Source organism: Andrena cerasifolii, chromosome 2 (assembly GCF_050908995.1).
Source record: "Andrena cerasifolii isolate SP2316 chromosome 2, iyAndCera1_principal, whole genome shotgun sequence".
In the NCBI taxonomy this organism is placed as follows: Eukaryota; Metazoa; Arthropoda; class Insecta; order Hymenoptera; family Andrenidae; genus Andrena; species Andrena cerasifolii.
Genome location: NC_135119.1, coordinates 14,307,396 through 14,326,674, shown reverse-complemented (window position 1 = coordinate 14,326,674; position 19,279 = coordinate 14,307,396). Strand labels below are relative to the sequence as shown.

General features: G+C 46.9%; 1 long non-coding RNA gene across 1 annotated transcript in view; it reads right to left on the bottom strand.

Annotated features, from left to right (window-relative positions):
* LOC143366151 (uncharacterized) overlaps positions 1 to 19,279 on the bottom strand; it is a 167,986-nt gene that overhangs the window by 120,947 nt on the left and 27,760 nt on the right. The gene's annotated exons all lie outside the window — the stretch shown is intronic.

The following is a 19,279-nucleotide window of genomic DNA, read 5'->3' as shown; positions in this document are numbered from 1 at the left end:
AAAAATGAAATTTGATTTCGGGCCTGCTATTCCATATTTACACATTCTACAAACTCGCGATGGGGGGGTCCAGAAGATTAATTAATATATTAAAATTTATGGATGTTTTTCTATTAATTTTTTTTGTATAGTCTCTTAAAACAACGTGCTAAAGGTAGATAATAAATTTTTTCTATGAAAACTGTAAATTATTCCTGAAAAAAATTCTTAAAACTGGCTTACTTTTCCGGCCGTCACAGTGTTGTTCCCGCTTAAGCTGTCTAAAACGTCCACTAGCCCCTCCCATACCTGAACCTACAGGCATTTCAAAACGGCCCCTAGCTAGGATACCAACAGCTATCGAATAGATAGTACCTAAACAGCGACAGATAGAAACGAAACTGCGACTCCTGCTCTGGGTTGGAATTGTTTCAACTTCGCCAATTACGGTTAACGAGGGTTACTTCTAAAGACAAGCTCCGCGTAGCAGACAAAGCTGCGCGGGAAGTTTGTGGCTATCCAGCAACCAAGTCTCGCCAAGTCCCCAGTGCGCGATTAATCCCGGCGAAAATCGTTGTTACAAGAATTTTCACTTTGCAGAGGCTAGGAGAAGAACGGCGCCGCGGGGGAAGCGAGGGAATTCCTAGAGAAGCCAGGAAATTTACGAGAAACCGAGCGTATAGGTCACGTTTGCTGGAGAGAGATCCTTTGGATCTTGTACTTTGTGGAGATTGGAATGCAGGATGGCCGTTTCCCTTCAAGCCCTCGCCCTGTCCCCGCCCTTTCGTGGCCACGGGGAAAATGGGCAGCGGCGCGCGTCTCCCTGTTTCTCTCGCTCTTCCCGGCTCCTCTGCTCTCCATCATTTTTGTCCTCAGATATGGAATTGGCCTGCTGCTATCCTCTGGGAAATGTGAAGCAATGTCTGCGCGCTGCGGATCATGGTAACGGTGCCGATGCGGTATAGGAGGCGAAACGAGCTGACCAGAACAGGCGAAACGAAGAGGAGGAGGAGAAGACCCGGCTGGCTCCCTCGGAACCAGATATTTTCGTCCACGGTACGCGTCCATCGTAGTTAGACATTTCGCGCGTGTTACTCGCACACCTCCGCCGTTCCTGAAACTCCTACTTTACGAGTGGCCTCGGTGTTCATCCCCTCGCGGCCGAGCCCAGCATATTTCTCCACATCGATCGCCTTCCAATCCCGCTTCCACCGGTAATATTGTAAACACGCCGGAGAACATACCTACGACGCCTGTAAACGCTCCACTGACTTCCACTCCGTCGATCCATCCCTGAGAAAAAGAAAACACGCTCGAGGAATTTCCCCGCTAGCGTTTATGCGGCTCGTTATTGCCGATGCAACGCCGATTTATAGACGAGGATCGAGCGGCGTAAAGTCTGCCAGAGCCGCGGGAAATCCGCGGAATAATGTCCGGCGAATTAGCCGCGAGTAGCGCTCAGAGTTTCCATTCGGCGGCGTCTGAAGGTGTAATTCTTACGCGGCCCTCGAGCGTCGCTTACGGACACGGTAGCGGCATAAAGTTCCTTCTACTCCGGCTCGTAACGCCGATATCTATGCGAGTGCATCTATTTATACGACCGCCGGCTTCTTGGCTGGAAACAGTCGAGTGGAAAGCAGCGTTTCCATTCGCTGGAGACGTGTCGCAAGCGCGGGACTCGCGAATTTTCTCGCGCTTTCCGACGGCTGGCGACTCGGAGTGCGCCGTAAACGGGCACTGCCTTCTGCTGCCGAGTTAACAATGCGGATTAGAGAAGGAAGAGAAATGTTTACTGGAATTTCATCGATACCGGAAATAAATACTTCGGAAGAGTTTATTCATAAATATTATTATTGCACGGGTATAGGGCCCTTTAGTTTACAATGATAAGAAGTAAAGGAAACGCTATTATTTTATAAATATTTTTCTGGGATTCTATTCGATGCGAGCAACTGAATTATTTCGTTTAACTTGGATAATTAATCTTAATATTTTCGCATGGTCGACTTAAACCTGCAGGAGTTTGAACGCGTTTATTGTTATCTCTATATTTATTGTAAGTGCCTGACGTATCGAGAACCAAGGGAAATCTGCAGTCTGCGCTTTAAATATCTGTCGTTTCGGTTCGAGCAGCGAGCAGAGATTCTTTGTTCGCCGAACGGACGAAGGGAAAATATGAGTTTCGGCCGTTCTCGCCGTATCCGCATCACGAGTTTGACGAGCAAGCTTGTTTACGGGCCAATTTCACGCGGATACAGGCTGCGCGAAATGCTATTTTTTTTTTCTTCGAGTATAAAGCTTCAAACTCGCGCTTCGACCCCCTCTCCACGGACACGTTCCTCAGCGCACTGATTTTTTTTTCCACCGAAGAACGTCAAACTTCGTCGAATCAACCGAACGAAAAGTACCTGAACTCCAAAACTCCCATTTCGTACCGAAACTTTGGATAGGTACCTTCGCTGACTCCCGACAGATTCAGCCGCCCTATCGACGTTCCCTAGGAAGCACGGATGACGAAGAGCCCCAGGCCCGACACCTACTGTCGCGTACATCTGCAATTTAAGAGCCAGAAAGATTATCCGGCTCCCTCCGCGGATCTTGTTATTCGACGCGGTATCTCGCGTTTCCATCCGCATGTCGGCGGCATACGTGACGCCGAGGTAATGAAGAAAAGCGTATCGCGACCGTATATCCCGCAGGTATCCTATAGTAGCGTCTTCCTCCGCGCCTGTGTCCGTCTATCCGCGCGTGTGCGCGCCCGTGTATGACCAGCTGCTCGAGGAGCAGCCGTGCGCCTAGACCACGTAGAGGCTGTCTATATATCGGCGTCAGCAGGGGATCCGTGCTGCCATTTTATCCAAACGTGATCTCAGCCAAATACGAAAATTCGTACGTGGCTGCAGTGTATACGAGCGGCTGGTTCGATATTTTCCCCCGGAGAGACCGACCGGGGCGAAGCCAGATACAGAGCGTGGGTGGATTCAGGTAGGAAATATGACGAGTAAGTACTGGCGATCCGACTGCCCACGCTGATAACGCCGCTCCTCTCCTCCCCCCGCGGCCAGGAGACCCAGCGTCCGGCGCAGCGGAATAAACTCCACGAATTCTCCCCGGATCGATCCGATTTCAGTGGACATTCTGCTTCTTTGTCTCCGCGACGGCCATCGCGTGCTCAACAAGTCTCGAGAGCTGTGCAAGAGGAACGAGAGGAATATCCCCGCGGCCGGGCTCGATTTGCGAAGGTAAAAGGCCACGAGACGGTGGAGAAAGAGATCGGGAATCATTACGTTGGCAAGGGATTCTAAATATCCCCCTCCCGTCGCGGTGGGGGCCCTCGAACCTTAATCGAACATCAAGCGAGAGAATTAACGTTCGTAGGACGATCGCGATTCGAAGGAACCGGCTTTGATAAACATCAAAGCCTCCTCTCTCCGAGAGGGCTCCTCTCCCTCTCTCTCTTCCCCTATCTCGCCCCATGGTTTCCATTCCCGAAATATTTCCGCGGCGCAGCACGTAAAAAAGAATACACTGTACAGATTTTAATTAAATTTAATTAAAGGATTTTACCGGGAGGTCCGCGGCCGCTGCGAGCCCTTCAGCGGGGGGAGAAAAGGAATGGACGATCGTTGATTAAAGGACCACTGCAACGAGGTCCCTTTTAGGTCCGTGGAAACCTTTGCGCCGCCGCGGGGCCCCATAAGCTACGAATTCTTCGGCGGACCAGCGTGATTTCTCCTTATGCACTTGTCCTTTCCTCCCTTTCCCTCCTCTGTCCTCTCAATCGTCGCGGACGCGACGTCAGGATTCCATCTGCCCCGCACTTTGCGACTCCACGTGTAATTAAGCGAGAAACCGTGGGCACCGGTATTTTCCACGACTTGTCGAATATCTTATTGGCTTCCCGAACCGGCCGCTACGGTGCTGCACTGTGGCTATCGCGGGGAACGTCTTTCTTTGGAGATCGGGAGTCTCGAGGCAACATAACATTGCTTTCTAGTTGAAATCTAAAAAGGTCCCTCGGATGTTTTTCAATATCGAAATGACGGCTGGGAAAACTGATACCTGAGGGGAACAATTTATTTTTCCCGCCCTCTGGACCGACTTCCTTTGCATTCCGATTGTTCCTGACGCAAGAAGCATCGACATGGCTCAGACTGCTCAGCGTGGAGCAATAAATACATACGATTTCTGTATTTATCCGCTCCGCTGGCTGTCCAAACAGCGCGATACCGCGCAGACCTACGGCTTCCATGATCATACGCTGCCTCCGATCAGAAATTAGAGGATTACAGGGAGTTCACCGTATTATGGACGGCATTCGTGCACGTTTACGATATTCTTCCATGGAATGCTGCCAACGAAGAAGGGGCGATAAAAGCGGATCCCGGAATGGCTTGCATTTCTTCCCTAGATAATCGAGTTCCGTCTTTCGTTTGATCCAGATAGAAAGATCAAACCTCTTCTGAATATTGGGTCAGGGCCCGATCTAGCTCCACCGTCGCTCTATGCAAAAATAATTTCTGCCGACCTTTATATTTAATTGTAAATAATTATTTTAAAGTATAGTTTTTGACAGCGAGCGAGATTTTTTGTAGCCATTTGACGAATAACAGAAACCATTTGTTTTATAAAAAGTGTAATACTTATTCATAAAAATCAGTAACGAAACAAGAGGAAATATATATTTAGGTAGGAGGTAGGTAGGTACCATTTTTTTAAATCTAAAAAAAACTTTATATACTATTTTAAAAAATCAATAAAAATCACAGAATACGTTGAAAAAGTTTTAAAAACAGTTTCAGCTTTAAAATAATCTTCCATCTCTCACGGGTGATTTAAAAGCAATTTATAAGTTCGACACTATTTAAATTCAAACATGTGTTACCTACTTTTTTACCGTTTTTTTTTTCAGGAAGTTTTAATTTCTTATTTATTCTAATTTTCTTGGGCCCTCTTTTGCATCAAGATCGAACGAAGTCACTTAAAGATTACACACTCGAATTCCACGGAACGATTTACCGAAGAGTATTATGAATTATGGAGACTTTGCTCTTGAACCGAAAATACGAAGAACAATGGGAATCCTCTCCTTTTTCGCCACGGTGGAAAAGTTTTTTTCTCGCGTTCACCGCGTTGCTACGATGTTCGCCACTGGGCGCCATGAATTACGAAGTTCAGCGCACTCCTCCCATGCATATTTACGGCAGTCCGGTCTTTCGGCCACGGAACGGAATAAAATTGTGGGAAAGCGAGAAAGTCGTGGGTAAACACGCATAATGCGGAATATCTTGTCATAAATTTGCGTCGAGCATCGCTGACCTTACCGGAACGGCTCCGACAAAACGGAGTAATCGATTAAGAAACGATGACTTTCAGGGATCATCGGCTACAGTTCGAAATTAATAGGAAGCATTACAAGTCGTAAATGGCACCTTTATCGGATTCTTCCGCGAGCGAGTAAAAGCGTTTTCATAGAGAGTAAAGCGGCGTGTTAATAAAGATCAGCAATTATTTCCAATGCTTAATCCTTGATGAAACAAGTCGTATAACACGCAGCCGTCCACGGAGAGCAGTCGGTTAATATTTGCGTGGAAAGCTGTAGGAATGCTAGCTTGATTACGGAGTAACGAGTCCTTAATTATAATTAAACCTAGCGTCAGCAGAATCGAATGGTTCCTTTGCTCTATCCCTCGCGACGCGAATTTATAGTCTCGGCGAGAAGCTATCGGCGCTCCGACTGCCGCGGATCCGATGGCTGGTAACTGAAAATGTAAGGGGAGGGCTAATAAAATCGCGGAGACAATGAAAACATCGAAGGAGATTACTCTATCCGAGTGACTTTCAGAGCGTCGCAACGTGTTCATAAAACACTCAACGGTTAATGGACCATTCGACGACCAATTATGAGCGGAGATCGGCCATGAGCCGCGGCATAAACTCTGGATTATACGCTATAACGGCCGCTGTACGCCGTGCTAATAAACAGAAGATGTACCAGATTCAATAAACATCTGTGCTTCGATAAAAAGAGCATTATCGGTAAGGAGAATTGGAAGTGTCAGGGAACGATGAATGGGTGCAAGAAGCATGGCCATTAAAACGGGGGGAAGAGAACACCGCGAACCTGTCGCAATATCGGCATCACTCGGCGATAAAGCGCGATGATGCGCCGCAATAAACGTCACCTTTCCCGTATCGATTAGCGAGCAACGACGCGTCCCTTGTGTCGCGAGAAAAGTAGAGTGGGTGGTGGCAAGGGATGGGAGACGAGTGACCTGCCTATAAATGCGTTCGCACCTAACAATTAGCGGGTACACATCGGGGAGCACGTAATAAAGCAATGATCGTGGTTTACGAGGCAGTATAGTATACCCCCACTAGGAAACCTTCCAACCGCCGGGCTCCTCTCTTTTCAACCGCCACCTCAACCTATCCTAACGTCGAGCACAGTCTGTCCGTCCATTGCAGACACTTATCACGGAAGAAACACTTTGTCCTCCCGCCCGTAAAAGTAACGCCTTGTAAATTGCCGTCGGGAGGGTGGCCCGACCTGACGGTCCCGCCGCTCTCCCCCTTATTTCAGAAAACTGTCCGAATATTCTTACGGGGATTTCATCCGGCGTCCTTTTTCCACAGCGGAGCCAAGCCTCTTTATTGGCCGTTTAGGTTGAAGGCGAAGCATGGGTGGTTTCGGTCGGGGGAGGATTGATGGCACTTGGACTGCTCTATTTCAGCGACGCGGTGAAGGTCGGCGCTTGAGCGCTGGAGAGCTTTCTATGTAAACTATTTAAGTGGAATGTGTAAGTGGAGGTAATCGGGTATTGGAAGTTTCGCGGGAGACCCTGGTGAGTTTGGTAGGGCTGTTGCCTGGAAGCGGTGTCTGTAGAGTAAACGGTTAACCCTCTAGTGCACACGCCTGCCTTAAGGCGGGCACCTGTTTAATCCAGGAGTTGCGCGCCTTTATTTTATTTTTTTTTCAGAATTCTCAGTTGCCAGCCTTAAAAGTATTGCCACACCGCACATATTAGCCTAAGCATGCTGCGAAAATTATTTGTGAAAGTAAAAAAATCAAATAAAATACTTCCCATAAAAAATTATTGGTAAGTAGTTTGTGTAGTGATCTATCGAATGGAATATAGATTTTAAAGCAAAAAATAATTTACACCTGTGAAGCGAGGCTTGGCCGGTAGCCGCCTTAACGCGGTATCATGTTAGTGGATCATCGTAAGTTATAGTTAGGGTGTTAGTTTATCACCCTAATCATTGATGCGTGAAAATTTTACTTGTGCACGTTTTAGGTATTTGTTCATGAAATTTGGTACCTATATACACACATATATCGTATCATACTATTATAATAAAGCCACAGCATTTGTTTGTATGCTAACAAAAATCTCAAAAAGTACAGAACAAATCATTACAAAATTTTAACTACAGTATCCTTGACCAGCAAGAAGGGATATAGGCTATGTTTTATGATGTAATATATAATTAATCTGTATAAAAAATGATATGTGCATAAAGAAGTCATGATTAAGGTCGGTATCAGATATATTGGCCGGTGCGTTTCGTGAGGGGTATTCTCCCACCATACCGCTTACCTGCCTCTTTTCTCAACGTTTTCTGACTCGCTCTCGCTCCATCTCGCTCTCGTCTTCGCAGAACAAGAGTGAATCAGAAGTGATGGGGATAGCGCCAAGCTCCTAACGTGTAGGACACACCGAATTCTTAGCGTAGAAATACATACATCAGAATAGGTGTGCGTAAGCTCCGAAAAAATTCAGGAGTTTTATTGGTCAGCAGATTGATTCTTTCTCGATACTTTCATCTCGTATTGGTTTACGCATACCTTCGTAAGGCACACAACTATTACGCTCAGAATAAATAACAGCTTTACGGCTACGTTCAGGCGGAGCCGAGCAGCGTTCCCGTTACTTCACCATATCCTTCGGGGACCACGCAACTCCAATTGACAAATCCAGGATCGTCAGATGGTGGTGGCTGATTTCTCCTCGATCGCTGCTCGCGAAAATGAACTCACCGGCCAATATATCTGATGTCGACCTTAGGCCAGCTCGCGATGGCTTCTCGCGCATCATCTGTGCTTTGTTAAATTTCACAATGCGCAATAAAATAATTATATAATAAATTTATATTTTCTGAATATTTTTTCATAGCTTTTCATTAAAAATAAAGTATTTATTTTATAAAAAAAACATTACATTTTTTGTGCTTGCTACATGATCCCGCCTTAAGGCGGTGACCCAGAAGGCTGCCCTGGGGAGTCCAGACTTCCTCCGAATTGAAAACAGACATCGGATTCGGTCTTTTCATCCCCGAATTAGACTAGTCTAATTTTTCCAACTGAATTGAAAATCTATGCACTAGAGGGTTAAGGCAGCTTGGAAATTGTCGCCAGTATGGAGGAGCGCTCGATTACTTCGGAACTAATTCCCGCTAGGTCGATCGAGCGTAATCAGCGTCCACAGCCGGGCGGAATTCGCGTTCGTTAAACTTTCGTCTGGAACGAGCCGACGACGAAGATTACACGATCGTTTTTATTACGCTCACGGTAGCAAACTCGTAAATATTCCCGTTGACAAGTCCTTCTGGGTTGTCCGCGCGGCGGCGGGATGGAGAGGGACGATCGGGACGCGGGGAAGATATCGCTAATTGGGTTGGACCGAAAGCGAACGGCGGAGAACCCACCCCGGCGACGAGCCCGCGCGGAGAGATATATACAATGATGCAGCAATATCTCTGATGGCAAAGAACATCTACATTTTATACGCTACGTGGCTCGAGTGTCTGACTGGTCCTGTCCCCTTTCCCCGTCGCGGCTCCGCGAGCCATCTGCTCAATAAATTAGGTTGCTCGAACCTGGCCTCTCCGCGCACGCCTCGAACAGCGAACAGAAGAGAGGCTCGGAAGGAGCCACGGGGCGGGCAAGGAAGAAGATCAGCGGAGACGAAAAAGCGTAGAAAAAGAGCGGGATGACGGGGCGAGGAGAGGAGGACGGAGAGTGGGAGGAAGATCACGGAGAGCGAGACGGTCTCAGACAAAAATAAATGAACGCCCCGACAGAAAATCCACTCTCGGTCTGAAAATGAAGCGAACGATTCCCCCTCCGCCGCTGCGCCAGCGATCGGCGGTTCCCACTCTTCCTTCGACCGTCCCACTGATATCAGCCCCCTCTCCACCACACTAGAGTTCGATGCCACCGAGTCGATGTCATCCAAAGAAATACATTTTACCTACATAGTCCTCGCGGTCGTCGTCGTCCTCTTCGTTCTCCTGGCCGTCGTCATCATGGATAGTGGCGGTGGACCCGTGGCGACTCGTTTCGTGGGGATGCTAGCGCAGCGGAGGATCAGCAATGGCGGCAGGGGCTGGGGAGGCGTGTGTGGGAGGGAGAACGGAGGGGTGGACCTCCAGCTCGCTTCACCTCGCGCAGCCCTGCATCGCCGCGTCCCTGCTCCTCCGCGCTCAGCCTTTACGGGGATAAAAAGGCAACGTGTCTTGGGCCGGATCCAGTCTCCTGGCTTCTTCATCTTTCCTCTCCGTGCCTCTCCTCATCTTCCGCCCGATTTCGCTTGCCTTCTTCCTACGTAATCCTCCATCCTCTCTTATACCCCACTCACGACCCGCCGCTCTTTCGCGTTGTCACCGGGATATGGGTGCAAACATGATTTAGAGTAATGTCCCAGCGGCGAAAGAATAAAATCTACGGGCCTTGATACCCGACCGAATAACTCGAGGTGTCTCGAACACCAGCCCCGCTATCCTATCTAGACATGTGCGCCGTCTAGATCTCTATCTGCTCCTTGCGTTTACAGTCTCCTTTCTTGCCGTTATAATTTTACAGACAGTATATCATGCTCTCCGCGCGTGGATAGTGGAGGTGTGTAACAGCGGATCCGGTCTCGATGAGGAATGGCGGCTGAACGTGGCTATGCATTACTTAGGTATAAGAATAGTTGGATTCCAATAGAGGACCTGGAATGGTCCACTCATTGTCCAATTCTATTTCCCTCGCGGGTTATGCGCTAAGCTCTGGACTCAAGGTGCCGATACGTGTTCCAGGGACAGTGGTCCTAGATCCGCGAACGAGCAAAAGTACAGGCCCGTTTGAAATGTTAAATAGGTCGCGGTGGTAGGCAACGGGACCCGCTCCGAGGGTGGTAGTTATCTACCTTTATGAGGGGTAGGTGGTAAATGGGTTAATGTTTCGTGCCAACAGGTGGTCGCTATTGGACCGCGAGCTTATAGCTTTACGACCACCTAAAGCGGTATTCTAGCATTTCCATTGATGTATGTACGAGCGGTGAGAAGAGTAGTTGAAGAGTGCCATTTCACCGCGCCACGAGAATCGGCCCGCTTAGCCGTCAACCACTTCCAACCCCTGCAAACCCGAACTCAATAAACTTCCGAGACCCTCTTTCACGAACAATTTCAAATACCATTACTGAATACTTATGTAAAAGGAAAATACTCGTGAGAAATAAAAACTCACTAGGGGCAACGTAACGTCTTTCTAATCATTTCTGTCAGTTGTACATACCTCTACTCGGAAAAGAGCCAACACTGACGAGAATAATAAAATTCTGAGGTTCCTCATAACAAATATTTGCTTTCATTCCAATCTAGCCGAGCGTCAAATTCTTTTTAGGGTGGGGTTCCAAAACCCCACTGCTTGAAATTTTGGAACGCAGAGACCGCGAGTTCATAAATTCCTCCCACCATCGATCCGTACGCTCGTGACGTTCCTGGTTGGTAACTTGTCCTCTGAATAATATGAGTTCACTACGTAGTAGAATTTGTTCCATCTTGATTCGCTATTCGGATGCCCGCAAATGCTCGGCTCACGGCAGCTCGGATGGCGTTCCGTCGAAAGCAACAATTATCGCAGCGGCATCTGTATGGCGATCATTGAAATAGGTCGTAGAGAGGAGAGCATAAGGCGGTTAGCCCGGAGCCCATTCCGCTAACGGTAACGACCGACTCGCTGGTTCGAGTCTCGGCTAAGCTACAGCACGAATCGAGCCGTCATGGCGGTGTTGCGCGCTCGATTTTTCCCTCTCTTCCCGCAAAAACCGCCGGCATACCGTATCACCGCGCATGCGCAGTCCCGATGGAATTCCACGATAGATCGAACAGACGGGGGCGAAAGAGACAGAGAGGAGGAACAACACGGGAGGAGAGAGCGAATCGCATACGTGAATAGAATCGAAGATTTCGTATTTCCATCGCGGTTGGAATTCTTCCCATGCGAAAAAGTCTTTCTTTTATTTAGAAATTATGTGCAACCGAAGAACAGCAAAATAAATGTCATTAAAAGGGACGGTTCTTAACGTTTGAACAGCACCTCTCATTGCACTTGAAACGAGAAGGTACATTGTCCACTGGTAGATTACCAGTTAGGCATTTCTTGCAAGACCACGATTACGAAACACCAAAGAAGATCAACTATTTCTATTAGCAAGTCTCTTTAATCGCAATCGTTCATTAGATAGATTCAGGTGCAAGAATACGTAAGCTGTTTCGTGCCGGACGTGCAAGAATTGGAAAGCCACGGTCGACCCTGCCGGTAACTTGCAGAGGCTCTTGCGAGGATCCGCTAGGTGCACTTTATTACCGACGCGACGATCGATTCTGCCGCTCCATTGGCAGCGCTTCCGATCCCGTTCGTATCTATACGAACCGTGACCAGTGACTCATCAGAAGTGGCTTCTATTATCCTTGTTTTATTTAATACGTATCAGAAATGTAATGCAGCTTTCTAAATGGAAGTTCGGTTTAAAGTTTGAATTCAAGCGCGATTATCTTTCAACGAACAGAATTCAGAATTCCCCCTGCAAGTCTCACTATTACTCGGTATATCTCGGAGATACTTACGTAAGCGTCCTTCTTGTCGCATTACGATGCTTTTGTCATGGCTCACCCTTAAAACTTTCTTCCCCCACGTGTAAATACACGGACATTTTAGCGCGCCGTTTAATTGAGGAAGGAAGAAGGAAGCGGCGTTTTTATTCGCTTCCTCGCCTCTTTTTATTGCATCTGGTACCCGAGACCGCGGCGTTATCACCGGCAACCGTCAATACGCGGTAATGTATGCCGTAATTTCACGCGGAATACATTGTAACGAAGAGTTATTAATATGTTACACGATTAAACCGTCGTTACCAGCGCGAGACAATAAAAGTAAACGACACACGATGATTTAAGCCGATCCACGTGGACACCTCTCGCCCGGTCCGCGCTCGTAAACGATCGTCCGTTAAGTAATTCCATTCTTCGTATCTTTATAACCGTTTAGAGTTTAGAGCCTGGCGATTAGACTCCCGTTACTCTTAACAAACAACGCAGCATTTGGTGAACACTTTCCACTTCAATAATCGCACGGAACCCTCGCGCACCCCCTTCCAAACTCAATGTCACCAATTATTGGCCCATAAAGATAAAAGTAAAAATTCTAAAAAAAAAAAAACACACACACACACACTACCCGTTCACGTGTTTCACTTGCGATAAGCAACGTTTGCGATTGGTTTGTATTTAAAGCGTTGTTGCAAAATTGCTTCCCCTCCGAGCCTCTCCCCCTAGATATTTAAATGCCTCTCTTGAGCGTGGAGGGAGAATGCAACGCGCTAAGAGTGCACAGTTTCACTTACTTATGCATTCTGTGAACGACATCTTCTCATTATGCATAATGACAGAACGTAATCGGCGCAACATTGTTGCTGACCAATGGACTTTACGGGCATATTAATGGCGTCCGTTAACGAGCGTTACCGCAGAGCGATCGCGTGCATAGTGTCTGTGTCTTGACCCTGTTACACCCAGCGCAGTCCTCTTTATGCCCTTTCGTCATTGATCTTTCACTAAATAATTATTTATCCAGCGGAAATTCGCACGATAAAACCTAATGAGTTGCTACCGATTATAATATCGCGCGGTGCAATTTCACAATACGCATACAAAATCCGGATGACTCGAGGTTCCTGTTTGCTTGAAATATTAAATATTCCTTGCAACAACAAGGTAATACAGGGGAAAGAAATCGAGTTTTATAATAGCCCTGTGGTATTTTCAATCATCATCGAGGAAGGGAAATCCTACGTCAATACCTCCATTAAGATTCAAGAATCAAATGGAATAATATCCCCGGTACCAACCAGGAAAGCTCGCGAACGAGGGATCGAGAGGTTTGCAAATTCCTTATCAAGTATTTCTCGGTCAAGAAAGCTGCTGCATTAAAAAAAAAAAAAAAAAAAAATCAGCAAGGAGAAAATGAAGTAGATGCAGTAATTCTTGCGCCCGGACTTTATTATACATCCTGCCGGATAATATCGCTTCGCGTGCATGCAGATCCTACATCACTCGGTGGCAAGTCCACCCCTGGAAAGCAATGTAGAGAACGCACGCAGCATGAAATCCAGAAATGCGCATACGCTCGGTCCCTCGGACGCACAGAGAGCTTTTTAAACAATCTTTAAGTGGACAGAAATATTATTCACGACCGAAGAGCCGGTGTCTCTTTTAAATAACTCATGCTCGGCTTCAGCCGGGCGCTAACGATTTTCCCTCTTAAAATGTTGCGATGGCTAACGGACCGTGGACGTTTAAGGACTATTCGAATGGCAGACGGACGGTAAGACAAAGAAACTCATAATCGACGGGGGGAAGCTTCTTGTTTGAGTGGTCAGCTATTAAGCTGAAAGATCGGCCATACGTTTTCTCAGATTTGGCGTAGCTGAGCCTGTCTTCCTTCCTTAGGTACCTACTTCAAGTGCAATTGAATAAGTGCATTCTTAATTTAACACTATTCACTGCCGCGGAGGACTGGACGCTTATCAAGCAACCAATCGACTCTAACTCTATGAGTTTCCGGACTAATGTTTACCGAGCCCGTTTGGTCCTCTTAACAAGTTCCGTCAATCACCGGTTTCCACTCATAACTGATTTACAAGCCACTCTGTGTACAATATGCTTAAGAAATTACCCCGGAGGGTATAACGAGTATTTGTACAGAGCCAGCTGAGGAGCACTGAGGACGATTAGATGAAAAAAGAACGAAGGGAGAAGCTAAGTGGAAAAGCTAACGGAAGGTCAAGAGGGTGGAGTTGCAGCGGACTAGGGTGGAGCAGGCCGGGATTAGGATTGGACTTCGTTAAACGCGGCGGACCGGGACGAAAATGGTAGAAGGCCGGCTAACTTTCGAATTTTTTCAACAAAGTATACGATTTCGAACAAATATCTTAATCCCCGAGACGGGCCTGTATTTTATTGCCGACATTTAACGCCGGATGCACGACACTGTAGCAACACAGTGTTCCCGAAATATCTTTCGGTCTCTTTCCGCGGTGTTCCTCGCTTTTTTTTTTCTCAGGAGAGGACCGAGTCGAATAACACTGTCCTTAATTGCATTATAATCGCAGAATATGGAATATTCATCGCACGATCGAACGAAGATTACACAGGATACCTATCAATTCTACGTCTCCGGAGCCTGACAGCCGCGGTGATATTTACGAACATCTGGCTCTATAGCCAGTAGTAATAAGTTTCAATAATTCATGCGCTGTTTTTTTACAAACCTGGTCTTGGCAGTAGAAACGCGCGCAGGAGCGCAGCGCGGTGATCACCGATCAGTGCGCGATAAGTAACAGAATTGGTTATTACTGTAACCGCGTGTTACATAGTAAACTAGAGCACTTGCACCGAAACGTCAGGAAACCACCAGTCGCGGTTAGCTTTCTCTGGCAATTAAGAAACGATAATTCTGTTAGCGACCGATTGACAATAAACTCGTTCTACCGCAGCGAAGGATGCTGCGTTCTCCAGCCAAATTGGGGTTGCTCCTTGCAAAGAATTACAGAAGGGTAGATTCGTCGGTCGAGACGACTCGAAAGCTGAGACAACAGAATCGTAAGGACACACATTTCCAATTCCCCTCATTTCTTTTTACGCCGATCCGCGGCAATATAAGCTTTCCATCGGCCAATCCCCGAACTTTGCCCGTAAATGTGAGAATCCGCGATTGGCCAATGTTTAATGCCTGCTTTTAGTGGGAACGATTGAGAATCGCTGGTCAAACGGTTCCAGCGATAAAAATACATATTTCTACGAGAGTTCTACAGTTTCGAGCGGCCTCCTTCCTCTTCCCTTCCGCCCGACCACACCCTTCCAGATTTCGGAGGTTCCCTCCGCGGGCTCACGTATAGATTCTCTTTTTCTTCTCGTTTTTATGCCCATCTGACCCAACACCATTTTTTGCCGAAAACGTGTCTCTCCCCCACCCCTCGGCCCTTGAAACGCCCAGCGTTGGATTCCCTTTCGCCCGCAGTCGCCGGAGATTCCTGTGTTCTGTAAACGCGAGCGGGACGTAACCCAATATTTCAGCTCGTAGCCGGTTTATATGGCCGAGACCGCTCGATTGGAGCGTGATCCTCCGCCTTTCGGGCTACTTATGAGAAACTAGCTCAATGAAACTTGGAAACATTGTATTAGACCACCGCCTGGCTCACCCTCCGCGCTTAAGCTAGTGTTCCAAGCGGTGGTCGTTTGTTTGTAAGCGTCGATGTGAAATTAGATTGCCCGGCTGAAGGCAAACCTACGCCCTTATCGCGTAAAGGGGACCTCGCAGATGAGTAGAAGTTTCGGAAAATCAGCGTACTCTGTGTCCTGCTTTGCTGCGATACTTTGGGGCTGGAAACGAGTACAGCCAATATTTAGAAGCGTAAATAGGGTAAACTTGGGTAAGTTCGTGGTACAGGCTACTCCGAGATACTTTTTTATTTGTCTGTAACTCTAAATTGTCTGACTCAATTTGGATGGGACAAACACTAAGAGACAGCGTTGATCTTCTAGTTTATGTTGTGGTGAAATAAGTAGTCAATTGAAGTTAGCGTGATAGAGTGAGGGAGCATTTTGTTCCAGCAGCGTATTATTCGTGAAATTTTTAGTGCTAGTTGTGCACGCTCGCTTGTTTATATTATATGTGCTTTAGAAGGTAAATGGAAAGTTCAAACTGCAGGTAAGTGATGGTAAAATGACACTTTAACAAGTCTTACTCTTGAAATTATCATACAATAAGGCATCAGTGTTATTTTTGCTTATGCAACGATTGATTACGCACAAAATAACAATAATATAAAATAATATGAAATAATATAAAATAATATAAAATCATATAAAATAATGTTAAATCATTTAAAATAATGTAAAATAATATAAAAAAAGTAGCTGATGGTCATATCACGGAGTAACCAGAGTATGTAAATTTCTGTTAACCTATTATTTATTTCTCTGATGTCTGACCTATCATTATATCCTAGACTCACTTTCAGAATATGTAAATGTTAGCAATTAATAGAAAAATTCTAAAACTATCACGGACTTACCCGAGTTTAACCTACAAACAGAAATATTCATTCGGAAAGAACCACCTCTTTTCCGCAGGGGCGGTTTTGAGATTTCGAGCCCCTAGGCTGGGCAAGCGTCTGCCGTTCTTTCCGTGAAATATCGTCAAATATTTGAAATTAAAAGAGACGAGAGAATTTCAAAATTAATCCAATATGGCTACTCACACGAGAGTTTTTGTTAATTCGCTATATGAAAAAGAAGCGAATTGTTTTTAAAGTTGTCTCAAGCCTCTGCATTTAAACATTTTTCAATTTCTTTCGCTGGAAATTTGCCGCCCCCAAATTTGACGCTTTCCACAATTTGATGTTCCCCGAAATTCGCAGCTCCCAAAAATTTAATGCTCGCCAAAATTGGTCGCTCCCCGAAATTTGATGCAGCCCCCAAATTTGAAACTCCCCGAAATTTATCGCTCCCAAAAAATTAATGCCCCAAAAATTGGATGCTCTCAGAAATTTGTCGCTCCCCAAAATCTACCGCTCCGAAAATTTTTTCGCTCCCAATAATTTAATGCTGCCAAAATTTGATGCTCCCCGAAATTTTCCGCTCCTCAAAATTTCGGTTCCCCGAAATTTATTGTTACCCAAAAATTGCCGCTCCCAAATTTTGTCGTCCTAGGCTGCAACCCACTTAGCCTAAACCTAAACAAATCCGTCCTCAAAAGAACCACCACTCTCCCTGTGAGACCTTGATTAACAAGACCCTCTGGAATTTTCACTCGCTATCAGCTTCTACTCGCGCGAGCGATCCAATCTTATGCAAAGCCCGCGGTGGCTGCGGTCAGGATTTTTGCTCGCCGCGAAATCTTGATCGATAAATCAGAATGCAGTGCGGCGAGGGGCGTGGCCTGCTTCGAGTTTCCCGCGGTTGCAGCGCTGCGCCGCGCGGAAAAGCGCAGCGGAGCACACGAGCCCCCTAAATTCATATTCGCGAATAAGTGTTCCGTGACTGTTGAGATAAGTGATTGGTCGACGGGGGTAGGGAGGGGTTGCCGAGGGGAAGAATAACGGCGGAGAGTGGTCGGGGGAAGAGAGTGGGGGGATTTTGTTGGCGAAGGTTGCGTGCCGCTGGCGCGTCGCTATTTTCGCATATTTCTATGCAGCGGCGGCAGAGGGAGGAGAAAGAACGAGACGAAGGATCGCGATGCGGTTTTACGAGTTATACCATATCCGCGCAAGAGAGGAGCGTAATCCGCGCGGACCCGCCAGCAACTGTCCAACTTGAACGATTACAGTAAAACTGCCGGGGCGGCAGGGTGGAATCTTCGACCGAGCAATCGGGGATTTGCAATGCTAACCGGAACTCCCCTCTCGATGACTCGCATCACTCGCGCTTATACGCGCTGTCGTGCTCCAACTTTCGCTACGACACCCTGCAAATTTGCATTCGTCAGATTAATGGGAAATGGAGCGTGCTGCTCTCGACTACTTTTTAATTTTACACCACGCTGCTCGACGATTTCGGTGCTAGTGCTATGTAGTCAGAAGGAGGTTCATGATTTTTGTCGCCATGGGGTGAAATTGAGGATAGGGTGGAGGCAGCGGTATCAAAAAGCTTATACGTCTGTAAGAAACAAGTAGGATAGAGTCGCCAATATCATACTGATCGCCTAAATCATACCTCATCAATTTCTCAGTAACTAATGAACATACCTAAACGACATAGAAACAAAACCTTTCGAGCTTGCACCCTAGTTTGTGGGTACTAAATAGGTGTAAACATTTAAAAGAATAGGGGATGATTGATGTAACTTTTTACCAGTTTATTTTCATCGTGTTAAGATAAATAAGAAATAAATTAGTTCTGATGAAAAGCTTAAACATCTAATATTGAATGGCTAAAAGATCAAGCTACGATATCCAATATTAACTTGCGTTCAAATTAGTACCAAACACGAAATATAACGTAAAATCTCTTCATTTCGCAGACATGCGCAACCAATATTCGTTACTGCGCCATTATACACGTCTTCCACGTCGTGTTACAAGTTACAACTGTTGTCTCTGTTCATTATAAATATACCGCGTGTTAATCGTTACACGGCTCAGCGCGTCAGCTCTGTATCACAGCATGGAAATAATCCCCAAACCAAAATAGCTCTCAGAGAGACCAACAGCATTTACCTACCTTCGCGGAGCAGTGGTTCTACAATATTCTACATCGCGGTTAAGTGGAACTCGAAGGCAAAACTGGAGAATTCCATTTCCGATTGAAACGGGCCAGAGCGGCCGCGCATATGCGCGTACTTGGAGGTTGATTAATCAACACCGCCGGCAACGAGCGAGCAGGGAATGACGCTTCAATTAACATCGGTGTATTAAACGGTTCGAAGGCAGTAAAAGTCAGCGGGAATTAAACAGCGCCGCGGAACATCGCGGTCGATTAACGAGAGAGCTGTTCGACGACCAACGAGCAGCGCACCGGGTCCCTTTGCGGGCCCCGCGTCCGGCCTAATCGACTAAAACGAATCGAAATACGCGTCGCGGCGATTTTACCCTTAATCGCGGCCCGCGATGCAGATCCCATCGCGGAGCCGAAGACAATCGTTCCGTCCGATGGCAAGGGAGCTGGAAGGTTGCACGCAAGTGCGTAAAAACTTTATCGCCCGTGGAAAGCACCTTTTAAAAACGCATCGGCCCCCTTTATGAGGCAACGATTATGTTCTAACTCGGGACATCATCGCGGCACCATCGCGCGGGGCTATAAAGAGCACGGTTTGCGCGACGAGCTTTACATCGATCCCGCTTAAAATACGTCGCGGCTGTAAAAGCCGAGCCGCCCCTCAACGCGGGGGCGTGACGCGCTTCGATTCGGACGAGAAAAAAACCGCGCGAACGCGGAAAAGCCCGATGGAATCGGCCGCTATAAGGTCGTCCAC